The sequence below is a fragment of the Lolium perenne genome, chromosome 4, assembly GCF_019359855.2.
Source record: "Lolium perenne isolate Kyuss_39 chromosome 4, Kyuss_2.0, whole genome shotgun sequence".
Lineage (NCBI taxonomy): Eukaryota > Viridiplantae > Streptophyta > Magnoliopsida > Poales > Poaceae > Lolium > Lolium perenne.
The window spans coordinates 75,011,749-75,033,804 of NC_067247.2; positions in this window are offsets into that span (position 1 = coordinate 75,011,749).

The following is a 22,056-nucleotide window of genomic DNA, read 5'->3' on the forward strand; positions in this document are numbered from 1 at the left end:
GGCAGTTTTTGGCGCGGACAAGCACTTTGAGTAACTTTGACCCCTATATGGATAAGAACTTTTTGAGCTTTTTTGGCCCAATTTTGAGCATCTTATTAGGGAAAAAGAGGATTCCATCCAGCCTATAGCGAAAACCAGTCTTTTGATGATCGCCCTAGTAAATGGGTGTTTTTTAGCTCAAGAAAATCCACTTTTTCATGCCGGCTATATGCCGAAACCATGCTTTTTCTCGCCAGGCTTCCAAGCTAGTAATCCGGGGCTCATGGCAGATTGTACGCAACCGGTACCACCGGTATCTACATTTCCATGTTTTCAAGATTCGCGTTCATTCCCCAAGGCAGTCCCTCCGTCCTAGTAGTGTGAGTATCTAAAGAAACTGGATCTAAGGTTCGTTCTCTGGTCTTGTTCCTATCTCCACCAATAGACCCCTTACTTATGTTAGTCCCTTTTCTTATCAGTTTGACGCCACCCCTGGGTCGAGACCTATCATTTTGTTTCCTTCGCAAGGAAAAGGAAGATGTTTTCTCTTTTCGAGATCCGAAAGCGGAGAACGTATTGCATTCCATCCTGAACTATTCAATAGAAACACACACCAGTTTAGTTTAGAGCTTGAGGCGCAAGAAAGGCAAGGCAGCGGTTTAGGGTTTTTAAGGCATTGTGTCGTGATGTTAGATACCGCCTCGTCCCATATATAACTAGCGAGCGGCTTCTCGCTCTCTCCATCCGCTTCCTCGAGGAATAGCCGAATCCTGTCATTTCACCATCGCCCCCTATTTGTTCCTTATTTGCGGAGAGGGATTATCTTGTTTATTGAAGAACTATGATGCCGGGTGTGTCGCTTACCACGCATTCCTCAGTCTAAACCTTCACTGAGTTTTACATTCTGTGTCAAAAAGAAAGAAGAGAAAAGAAAGAAAAGAAAAAGAAATAAGTCATGACTAACTATCTTACTGATTTTATGAATCAACTTTACTTAGAGTTCAATGATGTTTTCTCATGTAACAGTGATGATACCCTTGACAGATTCATTGTCCCTCAAGGCACTAATGATGGAGGATGTGAACCTAACCTTGACAAGAAATCATCCCCTATAAGAGGAAGAGATGAGCCTAGTGCCACAGACACAAGTAAGGAGTCGTCCACTCTTATGAAAGAGATTAGTGATCGCTGTATATCTATAACATTTCCTATCCTAAAATGCAGGTATTTTCGAGGAACAAGCCAGTTTTGGATAACACATCGAAATATGCCACATACAGATTATGCCGATCCAATTGAGATACAGGACCCTATTTCAAGGTTGGAGTTCTACACAGGGTACAATAAGAAACCGTTTTATGAACGAAATTCATCCATGTTGCAATCTATACTAGGTTTGTTAGCTCTAAAGCGCAGATTTAGTATGGATACTTGGGAAAAGTACTTAATACCAAAGACATACATAGGTGGTGGTATTAAATCTCTATTGAATGTTGAGAACATATATGAAGAGAACCTGGAATTAACCAGTCTATTTTATTCCACAGAAAAGGCAGCATATGTATACTGCTCGTTTGTTGCACTAATAAGCACAGGGGTAGCGTGCTCAGTATGGTATAAGATGGTACCTTGTGGGGCTGACCCTATGATCATACCAGACGCCGTTAGATCATTATCAATTAATCAATTCTATAATCATGCAGCAGTTGTGGAAGGTTATCAACATATCTCATTCCTCTATACAAAAGATATACATCCATTTGTATTTGACTTATTTGCAAACGATGAAACCTTTAGACGTGTAGCAGATCTAAATGATTATGACCAAGAGAAATTACAGGGAGATGAGAAACATCAAAAATGTGTTGCTGGCTTTTTATCAGCTATGATTATTTGTATGTATATCACCTGTCAATTAGCCGCAGGTGGCGGTGTTTAAAACCTCCCTCTAGCTACTTTGCATTTGAAGTGATTCGCTAAAAGCTGTAATTCCTTCTTCTTTCTTGTATAGATTGAACATATGGGGCTTGCTTACAAGACTGCTACTGACCTATGAAAACAGCTGAATCCACTATTCTATATGATAGACAGTCTATCTTTCCCTGATGATTTGATTCAATAAGCTAATAAAGCATACTTCTGATGCGTATCAAGCAGTGGTTGCACAGAATCCAATCAATATCGATGTATTGCTCTTGCTTTAGTCATTAGTTCCCCTTCCAAGCAAACTAACCTTGCTAAGTGCTAGCCAGGTGAAAGTGCTTTTCGCTAGTAGTTTTGGTGTTCTCTTCCCTTTCATCCAATTGAATCAATCGATCAGAAGAACAAGAAGGCACTGTACTTTTCATAGGCCCTACTTCCGAGACCTCTATCTCTATTTATTTTCATTCTTCCCTTTGGTCAGATACTAGAATATAGTATTTTTATTGGACATCCTCCTCACTATTGAAATTAGTTAATTGGCGGAAAAGCAGGAATGAAGGTTGGGACAGAAAGGGGAGAGGAGAGCCCGGACGAGGAAAACAAGCACCCCTTTTAGGATTATAGGAAACAAGCAATACTTTCCCATCTTGAACTGAACTGAACAGAGCACAGAGACTAGAATCAGAACTGGAATTCCCTTCTCTGACTACCCACCCGGACTTGGTTTGAGAAGTAGCTTGTTCAATTTGTCCTCAGCAGAAGCGAAACCTGTTGCCAAGAGATCGAAATTCCAATCGGAATAGCAAGGGAAAGCTGGAATGAAGCAGATACCAGATCCGAGTTCCCATATCTTACTCACCCTCAAGCCCAAGTTTCGGATGAGCGCTTTGGCAATCCAGTTATTCCAACTAGAAGAGGGAATCGATATGAAAAACTAGACTCGAGAAATGCAAGCCACAATTACCAAGTGCCGATTAGATTGTTTATCCTTCTTGAATGAATATCCGCAAATCATTCCAATCATCAAATCAATTCTATAGGGCTGTCAGAAAAGCCTGGGAATTTCCCCCAATTGTACTTGAATGGAGGAAGCAAGTAGTAGCTGTGGAAGAAGGGAAAGAAGTAGGAATCAGCTGAACCCGCAGCCTGATCTTCACAATAAATAGTATTGCTTTTGTCAAGAATAGATGACGAGAAGAGAGTTTTGACTGCGAGGGAGGCAGGATCCACTAATAATTGAGTCGACCAGACTTGGCTCGGCCTGCCTCGTAGTGGCCACCTGAGTGCTCAAGTAAACATCAGGCTTCGTAGATGGATCAAAAATGGGGGCTCAACCCGGCTTTCTTTTTGACCGAGAGTAGTTCGGGAACAAGGATAAAGATAAGGAAAGGATTCTTAGCCGAGTAGGCACGCGCATATCCATATCTACCATATTCTTTACAAATCACTCCCCAGAATTGGTTTAATAAAAGAAAGAAATACAGGTTTGGATTAGATATCTTCGGAAGCCGCTTTATCCTTATTATTGGATAAAATACCCGTGGTTCACCCGTAAAATAGGTTTAGTTTAGCTACATTCGCGAAGAAAACATGTATGTTAATATGCACCGGCGGGAGCCTTCGGCGGCACAGAAGACTAGGGAGAACCTCGTTTGAGCAAGATGCGTTCGGTTCGCGCCATTGACTACATCATATTCATATAGAAGGAGTCGAGAAAGAATCAATCACAAGCGGTCTTTACTGAAGGAAACCCCCAATCTGTGGAATTCGACTCGAATAGTTCGGTCGAGCACTGGGCTCCTTGCCCTTAATGCTTATACTTATGCTGGGGCCCATGATGAACGGCGCGTCAACGAGTCCTTCCAAACTACGCCACGGACCGGGCGTGGGGCTGTGGTGGGGCCCACTCTGAAGGGGGCCAGCCGGCCTGCTGATACCCTTTGGGGGTTCACGTGCTGTTAAAAGAGCGACTGATTGATACCTTCCCTGCCTTACCTATTTCTTCTTGCCTGCTTCTACCGGGGTTCATAGAACCAAGGTGGTGCTACACTCTCGTCTTGAATGGAACTTTCTCTAACAGCATTCCCGGGTGTGATCTACCAAATAGAGCCCCTCTTCCTGCCCACGGAACAAATAAAGCAAGCCGTTGGTGGCAAAAGAGTAGGCTTTTCTCAACCGGAGGGTAAGGTTTACTAATCATGCGAGGGCTGCACCCACAGTTGACTTTACTTTTATTGCCATATCGCTTTATGCCACGATCTGTGATGTGGCCATTCTACATATGGATTTCTCCTACCTTTTCCCCTGCATCATAGGGTCTCTCTGACTCCGTTTCTCTATTTCTTCTTTGGAATTGGGGGCTCTGGTCGGGGACGAACTTCGATCTTTTCTTCCTTTTTTTAGGATAAAGCGCTTGCTGCGCCTTTAACAGCTTCTGTTGGGGGAGAGACAGAAGCATCTGCCGGCTATTCATATCAATAGATTCTTTTTGCAAAAGATGAAGGTCCTGGAGTGCCTATATTCACAAGGAAAAGAGGCGAGAAGTATTTGTGGGACTTCAGACGCCCTGTATCTACCTGACCTAGCTTTATTGCTTTAAACTACCACAGGGAGGAGGGAACTACTAGTGCTGGTATGTATTATGAGCATTGAACGCTGCACAGAAAGTAAAGGGAAGGCGTTTTCAACATGCAGTTTAGGCAAAAGAAAAGTAGCGGAGGGAATGGATTGGATATGTGATCTACCGGAAATATGTTCCTGTTATCACCAGATTTTGGCCAAATCAGGAGGTGGGCCGTAAGGGAGATGGGCTTGGAAGATTACACGTAGAAGATCTCTGAAGCGGCCTAGCACGAAGAGTTTGGGCTAGATTGCCCGTGTATCTTTAATTATGGTAGATCGTATCTTAGATGGAGTTTTACCCGTGCATGGTTAGGTGCACGCCTAAATTAGAAAGTCCCCTGGACTATAAATATGTATCTAGGGTTTATGAAATAAACAACCAACGTTCAACCAACCAATCAATCTCGGCGCATCGCCAACTCCTTCGTCTCGAGGGTTTCTACCGGTAAGCATCATGCTGCCTAGATCGCATCTTGCGATCTAGGCAGCAGAAGCTTCATGTTGTTCATGCGTTGCTCGTTCTGAAGCCTTTTTGATGGCGAGCAACGTAGTTATCATAGATGTGTTAGGGTTAGCATAGTTCTTCGTATAACATGCTATCGTAGTGCAACCCTTGCATATCTAGCCGCCCTTACACCTATCTTAGGTGTAGGGGCGGCACCCCGCTTGATCTTTATTTAGTAGATCCGATCCGTTACGGTTGCTCCTTGTTCTTCAAGGATTAGTTTGATATCTGCAATAGTTAGGCCTTACAAAGGGTTGGAGGATCCAGCGGCACGTAGGGTGTCGTCTGCTAGTCCTAGGCAGGATGTTCCGGGGATCAACCTCGTGTTGGTTTTTAGGCCCTATCTAGGATCGGCTTACGATCACCGTGCGTGGCCGCGAGGCCCAATCGTGAGTAGGATGATCCGATTATGCGGTGAAAACCCTAAATCGTCGTAGATCGCATTAGCTTTATCTTGATCAAGCAGGACCACCATATATTCGTGCACCTCGTACGAATCATGGGTGGATCGGCTCCCTGAGCCGATTCACAGGATAACCTGAGAGCCGATCGAGGCTCGTATTTAATGTTTACGTGTATGCCATGCAGGAAACTAAGCGGGGCATCTCCATCACCTTCCTGACCAGGTATAGGTCAGGTGGCACGCCCTTGCATCAGCATCGGACGTGTGTACCAGAGGCTTTGCGGGCCGTCGCTCAGAGGGACCAGGGCCAGCCGAAGCCCTAGGTTGTTCCCGGCTCTACTGTGTTGCCCGTCCCTGCCCGCCGGTGGGTTTTGACCGCAACACATTCTGGCACGCCCGGTGGGACCAGCTTCGACATCAACCACCTCGCTATCTACATCTGAGATGGCGGACGGCACTCCAGTCACGTACGAGGATCTGACCGACGAGCTCAAGAAGAAGTATGACGAGATCAAAGTCATCCTCGAGGCCGACCTCATCGGCTCTTTCCACAGAACCCGTTCACATGGCATCAGGTGGAAGGGGTTCTCGCCTAATGGTGCACTCGATGGGATAGACCTCTCTTCCCCGTCGGAAGAACGCACCAGGTCCCTGCGGCAGGAGATCAACTACTTGGTGGCTCACTCGCTACACCGCCACTCTGAGAACCTGGTAAACACGTTGGAGCGTGTCGCTCTTCGCGTGATCCAGGAGATCATGAGGCACCAGTACTCGCCGTCAGGACCAGCTCTCGGGACGCATCAAGGAGAGTTGCCACTCCAGTCCCGTCCACCGCTGCCATTTGCGTTGGCAGCACCAGAAGTGCCGACTTCACCGGCATTCGTCGTCTACAAGATCGGTGGTGACCCTAGCGACTACCAGTTCTTGCTTGAGGCGCCTAAGGAGATCCCTCAAGGGTACACGTGCACGTATGTGCCAGATTGCGGTAACTGGGCGCTCACAAACCAGGCCACAACATCAGGGACTTCTGGGAAAACAGGAGGGACGTCAGCGACAGATCTTGAGAAGCAGACGTGGCTAACTAAGTACGCCACCCCGACGAACCTCCAGAGCTCAGCTCCTGCAGTTGGCTCAGAGCTGGAAAAGCAAACATGGCTGGCTAAGTACGCCACCCCGGCGAATCTTCGAGTTCAACTCTGCAGGCCAAAGACAATGGGATCAGATCAGCACCATACTGAGAGACCAGTTCGGCATGGTGCCGAAAAGGAGGGCAATCGGCTATTCCAAGCCGTACCCTGACGACTACGAATTGATCCCGCTACCACCTAAATATCGACTCCCTGATTTCTCCAAATTCAGTGGATCAGATGGTTCCAGCTCCATCGAGCATGTGGGCCGATATTTGGCACAGCTAGGAACGGCCTCAGTGTCAGATTCTCTACGCGTGAGGTTCTTCTCACAGTCCCTCACGGGATCGGCTTTTGGGTGGTACACCTCGTTGCCACCAGACTCGATCCGGACTTGGAAGCAGTTGGAAGAACAGTTCCATATGCAGTACCACTCAGAGGCTTCCGAGTCTGGCCTTGCCGATCTAGCACAAATACGTCCGAAGCGTGGAGGACCTGTGACAGACTACAGCCAGCGCTTCCGGTATCGTAGGAACAGATGTTATTGGGGTCGGGTGACCGAGAAGGAAACGATCGAGTTGGCGATGGCGGGCCTTGCAACACCGCTCAAGGACATGGCCTCCCAAGCAGACTACCCCTCACTGGCGCACATGGTTCAGAAACTGTCGGCATATGAACAGCGCCACCCGGACCTGTACCAGGACAAATTCAAGCGTGCAGTAGTCCTGGTCGAGGCAGAGGAAGACGAAGTTTCTGTGGGAGATCAAGAGGTAGCAGTGGCTGAATGGACTCGGGGGGCAAACCCCGTGTCCTGCAAATGGGTAAAGCCACCAGGCCCGCCCAGGGGGTTTGATTTTGACGTGACCAAAACTGAGCAAATCTTCGACCTCCTGCTCAAGGAGAAGCAGTTGACGATTCCCGAAGGTCTCAAATTCCCCACGGTACAAGAGCTGAACGGAAAGCCATACTGCAAATGGCATAACTCGCTCTCCCATGCCACCAACGACTGCAGGGTGTGGCATCAGCAGATCCAAATGGCGATAGAAAAAGGACGTCTGATTTTCAACCAGTACGCCATGAAGGTCGACACCCAACCCTTCCCCGCCGTTAACATGGTGGAATGCACTTACCCTGAAGGTTGCCAGCCAGGATCCTCGTTCAGCATCAACATGGTAGGACCTGGGCACCACTCTGGCAAAGATGGAGACGAGGGCAGCTGCTCTCGTAGCAAGGACACAGAGGAGGCCGCTCCACGCGATCGGCTCCGTCATGATGGCAAGCGCTACGTCACAGAGGGAGAAGTGAAGAACATGAGATATCAGCGACCCCTCTTTGATCACCTCCTCAACAAGTATGTGAGTCAGTATGACCAACGCCGATGATCCAGCGATGATGATGAAAGAGATCGTCTGGCTAGAGAAGCCAGAAGACATCGTCGGCACGATCGCGATGAGGAGGAGTACGAGCGTCGTGCCAAAGGAAAATCAAGGGAGCAAGACGACAACGACAGGCACTGGGACTGCCCCTTCTTCAGACACTGCTGGGATTCAGGAATGAGCCGATTGCCCACAATCGGCAATTGCCCAGAATGCAACCAGAAGAAGAAGGAGGCAGCCAACGTGTCCGTGTTCAAGCGCTTAGGGCCTCTCCCGCCACAAAGCAAACGTGCTGAGTCCCCTCGATGGGAAGATCTCGACGATTCAGAAGACGAGGGACAAGAAGAAGAAGAAGACAGGTACCACCGTCCAAGGTGGTGCCCTGATGGACTCAGCCGTTCCCAAAAGCGTAGGGTTCAGCGATTGCGCGGCCTGGAGGAAGCCGAAAGGTTATACTTGCATACGCTAAGGAAGGCACGACCTGATCTGGCTGCGAAAGTTCAGCGAACCCTGGACGAAGAGGGTCGTCCACGGAAAATGGAGTGGCGTCCCAAGCAAAGGAAAGCCGATGATGAAACATCGGCTGGTACGAACATGGTGCTCGTCCTTCCGAAGGAGCTTAGTGCTCCACGATTACACGATGCACTCAAGGTGGATGACAGCAAGCGCATCAACATGCTAAAGTCAGAGGTTGGGCTGGTTTTACCCACCAGCCTGACCGAGTAGCAAGAACAAACCGATGAGCAAACGGGGCGAGGCTGATCCTTGTGATCGGCCCCAAAAATCTATGAAGGGACATTACAGAACCTTCAGTCAGCACTTCAATCAATATGGAGGCCGATCCCAGCAATCGGCCAAAATTATCCTCACCACATGTTCTGCTTGTGTTCGTCATTGATCCTACCGGAGCCGACGGACGAATTATAGAGCCGATATCTGCCATTCCCTGACAGATTCGGCTCGGGGGGCACCTAAACACGATGAACATGTGAACATGTGCAGGAGAACATGTGTGCAGTGAAATATTGGGCCCGATAGGAAAAAATCGGCCAGTAAAAAAAAATTTTTGAAGCCGATGCGCAGCCATCGACTCTAGTACAGTTACACCAGACCAAGACCTACTGGAATGTGCTCAAGGTTCACATTTTCGCCAAGACGGTTTTCAGTTTGGTGTCTCATTTACAACATCGGCGTTCAGTGGAAGAAAGCTGATCAATGACCTGTGCATCCTCGCCGGTATTCTCGCCTTGATTAAGGCTCGGGGGGCAGTTAACTTGGTAGATGTTCTGTTTTGGGAGCCGATTGGAGTCGCATCGACTGACCCTGCATCGTGATCTTCTCTGAAAGCAGTTCAGGTGTTGCCAAAGAAAACTGCTAAAGCTACGGAGAGGAACCGGAAGAGGAGGCCGTCGGCTTTACAGGTTTTGGACCGTCCTGTTGCTGCAAGAAAAGGAAAGGGACTGGATTCTCAAAATAGCCGATGAGTAGTCATCGGCTAAGGGATTGCGAAAAATTATGGTCAGATATCAAATCACAGCCTGAATTTGAGAAGTGCTTGACTGGTGGTCTAATCGACATTTGAGTCCGGCTTCACGGGCGTCCAAAGGAAAAGGAATCCAATACGTTGCTATCGGTCTTGGTATGACTAGCGGAAGGAGTGAAATTGGATTAATTGAAAGATGAATTGAAAGAACAATTTTCATTAATTCAAAGGAGCGGCTTTACAAGAAAGAGCCGATGGCTCTCAAAAGAGGGATCTGGTGCCTAGTGCACTGCTACTACTAGTCCTACTCTACTAGTCGTCGCTGTCCTCATCGTCGCCGTCGTCGAGGTCGTCGCCGCTGCTCCCAGGAAGCTCCTCGTCGCTGCTACCCCAGCCCTTGGCCGGAGCTTCGTCTTCCTCGTCATCATCATCATCCTCGCTGTCCGCCCAGGAGCGGAAGCGCTTGATCGGCGGATACCCGATGGAGGAGGAGGATTCATCCTCCTCCTCTTCCTCCTCGTCATCATCATCGTCTTCGCTGTCCGCCCAAGCGCGGAATCGCTTGACCGGCAGATGCTTAGCGGGGGAAGAGGGGCCGCCCTCCTCTTTTTCTTCCTCTTCCTCTACGTCTTTCCCCTTCCCTTCGGGGGAGGTGGGTTCCACCCATGGGTGGAGGTCGTCTTCACTTTCGCTTATCAGCTCCCCATCGATGAGGAACTTGAGGTCCTCTTCCCCATCGGTCAGAGGAAGGTCGCCCTCTGGTGCGTGATCGGAGTTCCACTCCGGCTCGCTCGAAGAGAAGGATTGGAGGGAGAGGCCGGAGGAGACAGAGGAAGAGGAAGGCATTGCTACAGGGGAAGAGGGTTTTTTGGTGCCGATAGCTAGAACAAAGGAAGGGGATGAAGAGGGCTAATCAATCGGCACGGTTAAATAATAAGGAGCCTAGTGGAAATTTATTGCTCAAGCAGTTTCTGAGGGGATGGAGCCAAAATTGTCAAATCGTGCAGAGAAGTTGAGGAGGCAGGTCATCATGATGAAGAATACTGCGACAGGTCTGCTCTGCCACGACATGACCCTTCGAAGGAAAAACAGAGTGGTTTTGAAATTATCATTGCCAAAACCAGGGGGGCATGTGTTATCACCAGATTTTGGCCAAATCAGGAGGTGGGCCGTAAGGGAGATGGGCTTGGAAGATTACACGTAGAAGATCTCTGAAGCGGCCTAGCACGAAGAGTTTGGGCTAGATTGCCCGTGTATCTTTAATTATGGTAGATCGTATCTTAGATGGAGTTTTACCCGTGCATGGTTAGGTGCACGCCTAAATTAGAAAGTCCCCTGGACTATAAATATGTATCTAGGGTTTATGAAATAAACAACCAACGTTCAACCAACCAATCAATCTCGGCGCATCGCCAACTCCTTCGTCTCGAGGGTTTCTACCGGTAAGCATCATGCTGCCTAGATCGCATCTTGCGATCTAGGCAGCAGAAGCTTCATGTTGTTCATGCGTTGCTCGTTCTGAAGCCTTTTTGATGGCGAGCAACGTAGTTATCATAGATGTGTTAGGGTTAGCATAGTTCTTCGTATAACATGCTATCGTAGTGCAACCCTTGCATATCTAGCCGCCCTTACACCTATCTTAGGTGTAGGGGCGGCACCCCGCTTGATCTTTATTTAGTAGATCCGATCCATTACGGTTGCTCCTTGTTCTTCAAGGATTAGTTTGATATCTGCAATAGTTAGGCCTTACAAAGGGTTGGAGGATCCAGCGGCACGTAGGGTGTCGTCTGCTAGTCCTAGGCAGGATGTTCCAGGGATCAACCTCGTGTTGGTTTTTAGGCCCTATCTAGGATCGGCTTACGATCACCGTGCGTGGCCGCGAGGCCCAATCGTGAGTAGGATGATCCGATTATGCGGTGAAAACCCTAAATCGTCGTAGATCGCATTAGCTTTATCTTGATCAAGCAGGACCACCATATATTCGTGCACCTCGTACGAATCATGGGTGGATCGGCTCCCTGAGCCGATTCACAGGATAACCTGAGAGCCAATCGAGGCTCGTATTTAATGTTTACGTGTATGCCATGCAGGAAACTAAGCGAGGCATCTCCATCACCTTCCTGACCAGGTATAGGTCAGGTGGCACGCCCTTGCATCAGCATCGGACGTGTGTACCAGAGGCTTTGCGGGCCGTCGCTCAGAGGGACCAGGGCCAGCCGAAGCCCTAGGTTGTTCCCGGCTCTACTGTGTTGCCCGTCGCTGCCCGCCGGTGGGTTTTGACCGCAACAGTTCCTAATAAAAAGAAAAAGAAAGAGGATCCTGTCTAAATCCATCCCCGATTCACTAATTTCTGGCGCATAAAAACAGAGTAAGATTCTCCACCTGCAAAAGCTCTGCCACGATTCCTTGTCTAATAATAAAGGCATTGGGATGAAGCGGTAAGTGGCACACATGACCTACCATCCGCGGGAATCTACTAACCACAAGGGCGTTAAGAGAACTCTTACTGGACTGGAAACGGCTAGTGCACGTCGAATTTGATAAAATGTTACCTGAGAGTGCTTATGGCTCACCTTCCTGCTTCCTATATTTTCCCGGATTCAACTAATAAGAAGCGCCCTCTTGCGAGAGAAAGTCGCCCATCATATCTATAGAATAAGACCCCCAATCCTGCGGTGCCATCCACGTCGCGCGCTTGATTCCTTTCTGTTTAAAACCATATCCTTTCTTTGCCTATTAGACTACCAATTCTATCTGTGATTTCGCTCTGGTCACTAGTATTTGTATTATCGAATATCTCCTTTTCACTACTAGTGTACGATGAGATTCTATGTGAGTTGTATGATCAATGAAGTAATTGTATTCTGATTGCATTTCTCGGATGAAATATTTATCAAAGTCAAGAAGGAAGTTTCTAATATTATTCATATTATAGCTATCTTTAGTCCCTATGTAAAAATAAGTAGAATATTGTACTAGTAAAATGAAATTGAGAATCATTATTTCTTTTTTCTGTATCTTTTTTGTTTCGGGATTATGTCGAATGATGTCAATACCCGTGTTGTGGCGTAAGCCACCTCTAGCGTTGTTGCTGGCTAGAGAAAGACACCCCTTTATGTATATAGCCAGTATTTAACCAGACCTATAAATGATGGCCGTTGATCGGTCCCTCTTTTTCAAGCTTATCTTTATAGACGGCTGGGTGTGGGGGGTACCTTTCTTTAGAACAAGTATTCGTGATACCGGTTTCCCTCCCTCGGTCTACAGTCAACTACTGGGCTGCGGATTCAGGGACAAGCAAACTGTGATGACAGTACCTGGAACCCGAAAAGGGTGACCCCCTTAGGGTCAAGTAGTTCTCTTGTCTGATAAGATCTATGGGTTTCATAGGATCATTAGACGCCCGAGCGAGTAGGCATCGCATCTTATATCTCCTGTATGATAGATAGTATATAAGAGTTATTGAAACTAACATACTATATAGCGTCTGCAAGAAATAAGAGTCGAAGCAAAAGAGAGCATCAAAAAGCAAATTCAAAACACATTTAAGTCTAACCCACTTCCTATGCATAGGAATCTTGTACACAAATAAATTCATGAAGAACAGAGTGACAAGCATAAGAAGATTAAACAAGAGTAACTTCAAAAATTTCAGCGCATAGAGAGATGTTTTAGTACCATGAAAATTTCTACAACCATATTTTCCTCTCTCATAATAATTTTCAGTAGCTTCATGAACAAACTCAACAATATAACTATCACATATAACATGTTTGTCATGATCCATAAAAACATAATTTTTATCAAGCTCAACAATAGTGGGATTAAAACTTTCAAACTCACTTTTATCAATAATATAACAAGATGATTGATCATTCTCAAGAGATATGGGACTCCTACATAAAGTAAAGAACTCTCCAATCCCATTTTCATTAGTAGTACAATTAATATTATCATGTAACATAGGACCATCATCAAGAGATTTATCATAAACATTTGCTACGCAAAATTCTTTAGTACCATGCATTTCGACATCAGACACAAACAAAGCATTATCATAAGATTTATCAAAGTAGCATGGATTATCATAGATAACTGTAGCATAATTATTCTCACAAGTATTACTCATAGGTACTATTTCAAGAGAATCCACAGGAACATAACATTCAACCTCTTTCGGTAAGCATGGAGGACAATCAAATAGTGTAAGAGATAAAGAGTTACTCTCATTAGAAGGTTGGCATGGGTAGCTAATCCATTCTTCCTCCTTTTGTTCATCACTCTCCTCTTCTTTTTCATCCAATGAGCTTTCAGGTTCATCAATTTCCTCCTCTTTTTCATCCAATGAGCTTTCAGGTTCATCAATTTCCTCTTCCACAGGTTCCTGCAAATTGTGAGTGCATTCTTGTGCATTAATGAGTCTCTCTTTATAATCAATGATATAAGGATTATCACTGTAACTTTCATTGCAAAAATTAAGGATAGAAGAGACATAATCTTTAAGGTCCTTACAAACAACACAAGTTTCATAATTTTTAGCCATGAAGGATTCTATCTCAGAGGCTCCCATAAATATGACAAATTGTTCTACCTCTTCAAACCCAAACTGAATATAGCTATTCCGATTATAGTTCTTAATTAAAAATTCCTCACTAAAGCCACATTGAAATTTAAGATGTTTAGTGTCCTGTTGAGAGCAACAGTTTATATCATGGCGTTTAAGCAAGATTTTAGCAATTGTATTCAATTTTTCTATCACAGCACTCATTACTTTACCAGTTCTTGATTCTCTATAATTATTATAATATTCTATAAGCTCCAAGTAGGTTGTGGGTTCTCCCATAACAGCAGTTTTTAATTTTTAGGTTTTTCAAATTTTTATGGATTTTTGGGTATATAGGAAAAATAAAACAAGACAAAAAGAAACTAAGCAAAAGTAAACTAGGCAAAATAATACTAGACAGAGATAAACTAAGCAAAAAGAAACTAAACAAAGTAAACTAAGCAAAACAAAATAAAATAAAACAGAGAGAGAGGTAGAGTGTACTCCCCAGGTGAACTTATGAGTAGAGCTATGCCTCCCCGGCAACGGCGCCAGAAAACAGTCTTGATAACCCACAAGTATAGGGGATCGCGGCAGTCTTCGAGGGAAGTAAAACCCAAATTTATTGATTCGACACAAGGGGAGGTAAAGAATACTTATAAGCCTTAACAACTGAGTTGTCAATTCAGCTGCACCTGGAAAAGCACTAGTAACAAGGGTGACGTGAAAGTAGCAGTGATATGAGAGCAGTAGTAACAGTAACACAGCAGCAGTAATAGTAGTATGAGAGCAATGGCACCAGAAAATAGTTGATACTACTTCCAATGACATATAGAACGAGTTTATGATGATGAGAGATGGACCGGGGTTCCCAGCGATCTACACTAGTGGTAACTCTCCAATAACAAGTGTTGGGTGAACAAATTACAGTTGGGCAATTGATAGGATTGATAAAGCATTAAGAAAGAACATCAATTCATTAATTATGTAGGCATGTTTTCCATATATAGTCGTACGTGCTCGCAATGAGAAACTTGCACAACATCTTTTGTCCTACCAGCCGGTGGCAGCCGGGCCTCAAGGGAATCTACTGGATATTAAGGTACTCCTTTTAATAGAGCACCGGAGCAAAGCATTAACACTCCGTGAAAACATGTGTCCCTCACATCACCGCCATCCCCTCCGGTTGTCCCGATTCTTGTCACTTCGGGGCCTTTGGTTCCGGACAGTGACATGTGCATACAACTTGTAGATACAATCTAAGCAATAATATAGAGCTTAAATCTAAGATCATGCCACTCGGGCCCTAGTGACAAGCATTAAGAATAACAAGATTGCAGCAACAATAACTTCACAAACTTTATAGATAGACTAATCATAATGTATCATCCATCGGATCCCAACAAACACAACACCGATTACATCAGATGGATCTCAATCATGTAAGGCAGCTCATGAGATCATTGTATTGAATTACATGGGATAGAGAGTACCAACTAGCTACTGCTAGAACCCGTAGTCCATGGGGGAACTACTCACGGAGCATGATGGAGGCGGTGGCGTCGGTGGAGATGGCTTCCGGGGGCACTTCCCCGTCCCGGCAGGGTGCCGGAACAGAGACTTCTGTCCCCCGAATTGGAGTTTCGCGATGGCGGCGGCGCCCCTGGAGTCTTTCTGGAGTTTCGTCAATTGGTATCGCGTTTTTAGGTCGAAAGGGGTTAAATAGGTGAAGAGGCGGCGCAGGAGGGGCGACAGGGTGGCCTCCCCATAGGCCGGCGCGGCCAGGGGCTGGCCTGCGCGGCCCTATGGTGTGGGGCCCCCTGGCTCTCCTCTGACTCCCCTTGGTGTTCTGGAGCCTTCCGGGAAAAATAAGATCTTGGGTCTTTGTTTCGTCGAATTCCGAGAATATTGCCCGAACAGCCTTTCTGGAACCAAAAACAGCAGAAAACAGGAACTGGCACTGTGGCATCTTGTTAATAGGTTGGTTCCGGAAAACGCATAAAAACATTATAAAGTGCGATCAAAACATGTAAGTATTGTCATAAAACAAGCATGGAACATCAGCAATTATGGATACGTTGGAGACGTATCAATATATTTCTTATTCTTCGACACGCTCGGGGGCTCAATGCCTTCAAGTTACAAAATATACACAATATGGATAAACTAGACTTACCGAAATATTTCGCCTTGGTACAAGAATACCTCGCTAAATAGAACATCGGGAGCTAACAACTATAAATATAGTATACTCGTCAAAATCCTACTGCTTTGGTCTGAAAACCTCGCAACAAAAATATAGAACTTCGCCACCAAGACACTCGGGGGTTTGTAACCCATCGACAGAAAAATAAATATATCTTCTTGCAACAAGAGAAAAATCTTCGAGAGAGCAAAACAGTATAAACTCCAGCCAGAGGCTCGGGGGCTCCAACAATATAGGCCACTTTACAATATAAACAAGTTCTTTGGAACAAAAAGAGATCGACAAGATATAGACACAATTTCTCGCAATATAGTACAACTCAGTTAAGGCCTAAAATACTATCTATGGATAAACCTCTGGTTGTTTTGTGTTCAGCATAGGTCCCCTTGACGAAGAATTCTGAATCCATCCGAAGAAGTTCATCCATCATCGACTCGGCTACAGGGGTCACCATGTCATTGATTGTGTCAAGGTCATTTTTTCGCCGCGATTTCTTGGCCAAGCAATCAGCAACAATCTTCGCCAGGTCCAACTTGGGATGGCAAATGTGTATCATAATCATGGCGAACCTTGCTCCAGCAGTCAATTGAGCTCGCACAAAGTTATGAATGTGAGGGGCATCTCTAAATTTCTCCATCAGTCCAAGAAGAGTTTCGGGAGCCTCATCTCGAGGAAATAAAGTCTTGTAAACAAGGGTTAAGGTTCTCGTGCAGAAATTGAGAAATTCGCGCACCTGACAAGCGTGATCTTAGAACCTGACAATTTGCTGGGTTCGCTCAGGGGTGGCCCAGAACAGACAGCCATGGTTAAGAGAAAGATTGACGAGGAGATTCGTTCTGCCATTCACTCTTTCATCTTCAGCGGCAGCGTCGAGAACCGAGCCTATTAAGCGACAAAACAAGAAATCTAAGGGGAGGCACAGCAAAACAAAAAAGAAGCAGTGTGAGGCATACCTAGCATATCCGCGCTAGCTTCAGACATTAGCTCGAGCATGCTATTTTCTCGAGTAGTGGCTTTCTCAGCTTCCGACACAGCAGCATCCTTGGCAGCTATGGCCTCTTTGGCTTGTTGGAGAGCAATTTTCTCTCTTTCGGATGCTTTTCGAGATTGTTCCATCATTGCCAGAGTTTGTTTTTTCATGGATTCAAGTTGTTGTCGAAGTTCTTGCAAATCTTGCGACAAATGTTTGCTTGAAGAACCTTCGATGAGGTTATCATCGACCAGTGTTATCTTCGAGAAGGAGGAAGCAGGAGAAGTATCGGCAGGATGAGGATTGGCAGAGTAGTTATCCAATATCAACTGGAAAAGAAAATTTCAATATCAAATGAGTGCACAAGACAGAATTCCATTGATCTTCAGGAAATTTACATGGATATTACAGAAGGAGTTCTTCAAAGGGACTGCTAAGGTAACTGTCGCCAAAGCTAGTATGGCGACAATAGCAAAAGAAACCGAAAAAAACAAAGAAAGAAAAAGAAGGGGCATTCAACTAGACCTCCGGCTTCGATGAGCTAGGAGTCGAAGTTGGCTTGATTCCAAGATAGGCAAGAATTTTCTTCGTATTGGGCTTTGCCGCCCTGATCAGTGCCCGCCACTTCGTGGTCTCCATCTGTTCGGTGTCGCCAACCTTCATCCAGTCGATAGTTTGTTGGCTGTCAGCGACCAAGGCAATAGTGCTCTCGACAGCAATCTTCATGTTTTCTTGGCGCATCTTCAGTCCAAGATCCTCTGGTGGATTGAAGTCCTTGGCAAGAGCAAGGAAAGTCTTGGGTTCCGCTTTCTTCGGGAAGAAGTAGGGGAACAGCCGTGACAATCCTGCGTCAGCCTGTTCAATGCCTTCGCGAGCTTCGGTTCCATGAAACTCAAGGACAGAGAGCGCGTCAAGAAGAGGATCGTTGTCGGGATCTTCAAGCTCAAATTCTTGGTTTGTTTTACCTGTCGCAGAAAATATATGTTGGTCGACAGTAAGTAAAGAAAAGCAAGTCTAAGAAAAATAGAATGGATCGACAAAATTACCGACAAAGCGCCGATTCTGCGTGTTCAAGCGCTTGATGATCACCTTTTCACGAGTAGCCTGCGTGGCTTTGTGCTCGTTCAAAGCAGTTTCGGCATCATCAAGTCTTTTTTGCAGATCTTCGACACCAGCAGCTTCTGCCTTGGCCTTATCAGCCTCCGCTTTAGCTTTGCCAGCATCAAGTTCAGCCTTCTTGCGAGCCGCTTCACTTTGCTCTAATTTCTGAGCAAGCGTGTCGACAAGCTTGTTGGCTTCCGCAAGTTTTTCTGCCAAAATAGTTAAGAATCGTCAAAATTGCGATAAAACAGGAGCAAGAAGTTATAAACAAGGGCCAGCAAAGAATTATTACCTTCAGTCTTGCCAGCATACTCACGGTACCCAATGAATTGGGCACCGATGCGAATAAGCTCTTTGATCATAGGCTATCAAAGAAGGATAAAGAAAGAAAACGTCGGTATGGGGAAAATATGATGGCATAAAAAAGCAAAGAGAGGAAATATAGAAAGTAACACGAAAATTAAGAACTTACATCATCCAAGAGAGGACTTGAGGAGTTACCCAATTGGAGGGTAGGCTCCGGGATAGTATCAACCCTTGTCCTTTTTGGTGAAGGGACAAGGGGGCTTGAAGGAGGAGTAGGAGCATTGAGGTTTTGTTGAGGAGGTGAGGATTCCTCTCCTTCGACTGGCGTCTCCGAAACAACTAGAGTATGTGACGTACTCGTTCGAGCAGCCACATCAAAAGCTGGTACTTCTTCCTCATCATCACTGCGATTAAATGTCGGCAGCATAAAAAGCAAGATAGACAAATATCTTCGAGTACAAAAATAAAGGGAAATAAAAAGTGACTTACGAGCTGATGAGGGCCTCAAGGTATGGATCATAAGCTGCCTTCCGACGTGAAGGAACAACTTCTTCGGCTTTGGAGGTGCCGGAATCTTCGACATCATCCCTTTTCCTTTTGTTCCTTGGAGAAACAGCAGGAGGAGGAGATTGTGCCGATGCAGTGCCTTCAGAGGCAGCCTCCTTTTCAGAAGATCCCACAGATTTTTGAGAATCTGCGGGTTCATTCACAAAAGAGGGGGCATCTTGGTTGTCGTCGGTGACAACGGCCCTTTCATCGACTTCTCCACCTTCAGGAAGGGGAGGAAGCGAGACAAGATTTGGATGGTTCTATACAAAAAACAGGGGAAGATGTCAAAAAAGGAGTTACAAAAAAGATAGCAAGGCAATAACAAATCAATCGACAAAGGTTACCTTGGGAAGCGTATTGGTGGCGCTATACGGTTTTACACGACAAGAAGAAGGGACATGATCTTTTTTGCTGAGAGAGGAGATTTTTCGGACAAGCTTCTCTAAGTCCTTGACCTCTAAATCCGCTGACAACCGATCTGCGTCCTTGTCGCCAGCATACTTCCAGAGAGGGTATTTGCGAGCCTGAAGAGGCTGCACTGCAGTTCTAAGAAAATACGCCGTGATTTGGATACCGGACACCTCTTTGCCGCGAGTATTTTGCAACTCATGGATGCCAGCCATCAGGGCCTCACTCGATATTTATTCTTCCTCGCTAGCCTCAGCATCCCAGGAGCGGCGGCGAAGGATTTTTTCGGCACCATCGAAGGGAGGGATGTTGTCTTCAGCACATCCATGGTTCTCCTCCTGAATGTACAACCACTTCTTGCGCCACCCTTGAACTGAGTCAGGGAGTTTGACGTCGAAGTAATCGACTGTGGGGCAAACGGAAATAACAACGCCGCCTATATTATAGGCGACATTGGGAGAGTCATTGCGGCGACAAAAGAAAATGCGCTTCCATAGCGCCCAGTTAGGTTGGACGCCAAGGAAGGCTTCGCAGAGGGTGATGAAAATGGAAATATGGAGGATAGAATTGGGCGTGAGATGGTGAAGTTGCAGACCATAAACAAAAAGCAATCCGCGGAGGAAAGGATGAATGGGGGCGGAAAGACCGCGGATGAGATGGTCGACGAAACTTACCCGATACCCCATTGGAGGAGTTGGGTAGCTTTCTTCACTAGGGAAGCACAGCGCCTTGGGCTTCTTGCTGATCCCCAGCTTCTTCAAGAGGTTGACGTCCTGGGTGGAAATTTTGGACCTTTCCCACTCCGCGCTTCCCAGATCTACAGCAGCCATTGACGATTCCGGCGTGCTGTGTTTGATCAACCGACGCGGTGGCATCAACAATGGCGCGGGAATGCAGCTTGGAAAAGATGAGCTCAGAGAATTGTGGGGCGCAGCAGGAAGTTTTGCAGAGGAGAGCAGGAGAACGGCGCGAGCGGAAGTGCTCGAGGAAGAAGAAGGGGATCTTATATAGAGGTGCGGCGAAGCGGCGGACCGTTGGATGGGAAAAATGTGCGGCAGATGATAACCACGTGGAAACAGGGGTAAAAAAGTATTTTAACATTAGAGAAGTTACAGTACGTGCGCCAGGAAAAGCGGAGGACGTGTGTCCCCCACCTGCACGACGTGTCAAGATAATGGATAAATTGGGCCCGCAAGGCAGCGGGAGAAGACTTCTCGCGATTTACGGACTCGCAGTCGTGGCTATCGTCAGCAGTAACGTCACCTTGGCAGGAGAAAAATTCGACTCAACAGCTGCATAAAAAGGCGACATGCAAAAATATTGGAGAGCCTTTGATCAAATACAAGTTTTTGATCAAATGCTCAGGGGCTACTTTGAAAAAATGAAAAGATCAAGAAAGACAAAATAGAAATGGTGTGAGCCTATGATCAAATACAAATATTTGCTCATAGCCTCGGGGGCTACTACCATCGGGAGCGCTGTTCGCGCACCCGAGAAATTATAAAACTTCGGGAGAGAAAGAAAATATAGTAGCATAAGGCGTGGAGCCTACACCCAAGCACAAGTCCTTGGCTGTAGCCTCGGGGGCTACTCCCATCGGGAACGCTGTTCGCGTGCCCGATGAAATTATAAAAAAAAGAAAGAAAGAACGGGAAGAAGAAAGATAGAAGAGCAAAAGAGTATATTTCGAGTTATAAATAACTCTGCATATACTCCCATCGGGAGAGCAATATAAGTCATCCGTTGACTCAATAAAATGTGCCATTCCAACAGCCGAATAAGCACTCGACAATATATTCTCAGAACGCCAAAGTTGCGATCAATTTCTGAATGCCGCAAATTTGCGAAGGTAAGACCCCAGATCCGTTCTGTGTGGCGTGGCGCCGTCTCTGACGTCGGTTTGCTACTTTTATCAGTATCAACAGATACGAAGAAAAATCCTAACGGACGCGTTAGGTACCCGATAAATATGTTCGGGACTCGACAGAATGGTAAGACCTTAAGCGGCACCTGTCGAAGTTTACACCAGTATCCCGAGATCATGTCCAGGGACGTGATCTTGAAGTAGGTTTTTGCGGATTGCCACTAGAGCAGTTAACTAGTACTTGATCCGTCAGATGAACTAGCCCCAACTACCATTATCCCTGTACAATATAGAAATTTATGTGAAGAAATATAGAAAAGTTTTAAGTTGTCGAGTAAAAATAAACAGTGGAGATTTTTCCTGACTCTACGATTCAAGCAAATCTCGGGGGCTACTGACATAGGCATCCCCAATGGGCCTGCCGAAGATAGTACCCGGGGTTTATTGAAGGCCCACTACCCGAGGAATAAGAAGATTCGGAAGCCCAAGATATTATTAAGGAAAGCTAGAGTTGTAATAGGAAGCATTATTTGTAATCTTGCGGGATGAGTTAGAAACCTTCCCGGACTCTGTAACTTGTACAATACGAATCCCTCGGCTCCGCCTCCTATATAAGGGGGAGTCGGGGGACAAAGAAAGCATCGAATCATTGTTTCTCAAACCCTAGTTTCATAATCGTCGAGTACTTTTC